Source organism: Cebus imitator, unplaced genomic scaffold, assembly GCF_001604975.1.
Source record: "Cebus imitator isolate Cc_AM_T3 unplaced genomic scaffold, Cebus_imitator-1.0 Scaffold0, whole genome shotgun sequence".
In the NCBI taxonomy this organism is placed as follows: domain Eukaryota; kingdom Metazoa; phylum Chordata; class Mammalia; order Primates; family Cebidae; genus Cebus; species Cebus imitator.
The window spans coordinates 8,095,453-8,099,533 of NW_016107315.1; positions in this window are offsets into that span (position 1 = coordinate 8,095,453).

The following is a 4,081-nucleotide window of genomic DNA, read 5'->3' on the forward strand; positions in this document are numbered from 1 at the left end:
CAAAGAAAAGTATGAATGGGAAGATAGAAGGGCATCCCAATTAGAAAGTGGCGGATGATACTGTTGAGAAGGAGCCGGCAGAGAGCTGCACACCAGGAGCTACACTGTCTTTCCCTGACCACAACCTCCATTGGCCACCTCCTGCCCTTCCCCTCCCTCCACCCGTGGAAACCACTGCTCAATCTCAACTGGCCTCTTGCAGGCCTATCTCTCCCTCCAAACAAAGGTGTGCTGGACACAGGGCTGCAGACCTCTAGCCACTACCAGAACACACACGCACACAAAAACCCACAGTGGTTCTATAGCATTTACACCTCCACATTCCTTCAGACAGAATCCAGAAGAGAGGAACCTTGCTATCTCTGAAGCACAGCATGTCTCCAAGCTCATGGCAGCCCCAGACCTCTAATGGCCTCAAGTGGAGTGGAAATCCCTCAAGGGCACAAAGCCAGTCCCTACCACCTCAATCGGTATCTGGCAATGTTTGTGGTTGGTTGAGTGAGTGAACAGAAGACCATCTTTTGGCTTTTTTCTACCTCCGTTTCCTGTTACCATACTTGCCAACGTTGCATCTTCTGGTCAACACCAGGTACTCAGCCCATGAGCTTCTTGTGACCTTGGTCAACCCCAGGTATTCTCCATGAGCTTCTTGTGAACCTGTCTAGGGTCCACCAGCCCAAACATCATTTGTTTTGTTTGAATTAAGCTTTGTTAAACTTTTCACAGCTTTCATTTCATTCTTGAACTTTCACAGTGCAACCGCCTGTGAGGGGACAAAGAAGTCCACAAACATGGAAACCGGGCCTATAGATGTCCAGAGTAAACTGTCTGCGGAGTCCAATTGTATTTGAGCCCCAGACCTAAACACCAAATCCAAGCTCTTTTGACCTTGGGCCTCTCAAGGCCTAGTTTCCTCATCTATAAAGTGTAGAGAAGCCAGTAACAGACTCACCCGCACTATGAGGGTGTGCATGAGGTCATGTATGTAAATGTGCTTACTTTATAGATCATTCTGTCCCAATAAGTATGAATTACTATGCATCATTTCACTAAAAAAGAAAGCTTCATTGTATTATATGCACAAATAAAAGATTAACATGTATTGTCTTACCTTTGGCTATCTTAGTCAGTTCAGGCTGCCGTAACAATTACCATAAACTGGGTGGTAAACTCTCAGCCCATAGCATTGGTTATGTCCCCTCATTTCTACCAAGAGCATATAGGTTCACAGAAGTCTTCTATTGGCCGAGTGCAGTGACTCATACCTGTAATCCCAGTACTTTGGGAGGCGGAGTTGGGTGGATCACGAGTTCAAGACCAGCCTGGCCAAGATGTTGAAACCCTGTCTTCACTAAAAATACAAAAAAATTAGCTGGGCATGGTGGCATGTGCCTGTAATTCCAGCTACTCGGGAGGCTGAGGTGGAGAATAGCTTGAACCCGAGAGGCAGAGGTTGCAGTGAGCCAAGACTGCACAACTGCACTCCAGCCTGGGTGACAGAGCAAGACTCTGTCTCAAAAAAAAAAAAAAAAATTCTATTTATGGAGGATCTGGGTTAGGGATTAGGGATTGGAGAACAAAGTGTAGAATAAGGCCTGTGTGAGTCAGGGTAGTGGGAAACTGGGTCAATTTAGACCTTAGGTGAAATTGTCCAGGACACCGAGTCTGTCTTGAATGTTCTGTGACTCAATCTCCTGTCCCCATGTCTCCCCTGGCTTCATACCCAGGTCTTCTGTCTCCAAGTCCAGGGCCTTCTTTTTCCTTTATTATAAAATATCTGGGCCTGATCAAGGACCTTTCAGAAATATAGTCCTACAGTCAGAAGAAATGATACTATTATTGGCTGGGAATTTCAGGCATGCTGAAACTTGGTGTGAGATACTTGGGGTTTCAAGGAAGTTTGGGAAGGGTAAGAAGCATTATCCTAACCCTTCACAACTTATTCTGAGCCTAGAGCTTTGCTCTCCACCTTGGGCCCAGCCCAGATCGTAGATGTGGGGTTGCTGCAACCCTTCCACACCTCCCCTGGCCCCTCCACAAAAGGAAGTGAGACCAGAGGGACCAAAGAGAAACAAAGGAAGCTTGGCTCTTTCACTTTGACCATGTCAGAAAATCAGCATTGAGCATCATTTATGGTTAGAAAGAAGAAATGGACAACACTTGGATGGTGCAGGGATGAGAAGGGAGGGAGAGGTATGAGAGAGTGGCATGCAAACCTCCAGGCAATCCATGGCTGATTTTATAGAGTGTTTTCCCAATGCAAGGGCAGAGTAAAGCCCATGTTGTGGAGAGTGAGACCTCAAAGATGAATTGGCCTCACTCTCGAGTTGGCCACCCTCTGGTCATTCCCAGTTGAAGAAAAGTTTCCACAGGATTACTCCGGGCTCAAGAAATTACTGTCCCTTTTCCCAGCCCACCTGCTGACCTCTCTCGACTGAAAGAAAATGACCTGGCTTGATTGTCCACACAACTGGGGATGCACACTTTAAACGTATTATAAAAGCTCTTCCAAGGCACTTTGCAATGAACTGTGGGGGTGGGGGTAGGAGGCACCCACTTTTACCTGCTCCCACCCTCAACTTTGGTTACAATTGGTTCAACGATATGCCGATATACAGTTTCCCAATAGTAAGGATAAATAGGGGGCGGTGGGGAGTGGAAAGAACCACTGAGCCCTACTAATTTATCAAAGAATCTTCTGTTTACTTCAAAATTAGAGAAAAAAAATTAGACCCACTTTTCTGGCTGGGTCTTTAGCGAGTCACTTCCCCTCCTTTGAAGCTTATTTCTTCATCTTAACTAGAGAGGTTTGCACTCAGAGCCCTTCTTATGCTTAAACACAAAGTCTATGGGTCTAAAAAATTTCATGACTTACATTTTGATGAAATTCTTCAGGGGATAGAAATCTATAGCTTAGGGCAGGTTACAGATTGAATTGTGTCATCCTCTGCCCCCAGATTCATATGTTCAGCTCCTAGCCCACAGTCTCTCTGAATATGACCTTATTTGGAAATAGGATTATTGCAGATCATATAAAATGAGATTATGCTGAGGTAAGGTGACTTTATAATCCAATATGGCTGGTGTCCTTGCAAAAAGGGTATATTTGGACACAGGCACAGACACAGGCAGAATGTCATGTGAAGACTAGAGTTATGCTGCCACAAGCCAAGAAACACCAAAGATTGCCAGCAAACAACCAGAAGCAAGGAGAAAGGGATGGAGCAGATTCTCCTTTACAGCCCCAGAAGGAAGCAATCATGCTGACATGGAGATCTCAGACTTCCCAGTCTCCAGAACTGTGAGACAGTACATTTCTCTCGTTTGAGCCACCCATGGACCTTGGTTAATGGCAGCTGGAGCAAACTAATACAGGACAGAAATACAGGGTGGGAGGGGAATCCCAGTGCACCTCCAAACCTTCCATGATGTTTCAGTGTCTCCTGCATCTACAAAAAAGGCTACACCTAACTGAAGACATGCACAGAAGATTGGAAGCTAGTGTTTACTTGTACCTACTGTGTTCTAGGTCCACACACTTTCGTATCTCACAGCTACCTTACGGGGTTTCTGTTTTCTCCAGTTTGACTAAGGAGGATACCAGGGATCAGAATAGGTCCCACTCTAACTTCCAGGGCTAAATGTCAGATCACACGGGGAGCTTAAAAAATGTCTGAGTTTCTCCCCCAAAGGTTCCGATGCAATTGCTCTAGGGTACAGCCTGGTCTCAGGATGTTTTTAAAGTCTCCCAGTTGCTCTTACGTACAGCCAAGTTTGACAATCACTATCTAGTATCTTTATGCATTCAACCATTCACTCAATGAATATTTATGAGCACCTACTATGTGCTAGAAACTGTGCTATATGCCTTGCACACATTATGCCACATTCTCACAATTTTACGAGGTAGGCATTGTCTCTACCCAGGTGAGAAAAGTGGGGCTTGAAGAGATAAATGACTTTCTTAAGTTAAAGCCAAACTAGGAATTTTCAACTCAGGTTTGTATTGTACCAAACACCTACTCTTTCCATCACATCTTGCCAATTTCCCTAAGGATATTTTCATCAGTACTCTTAACCA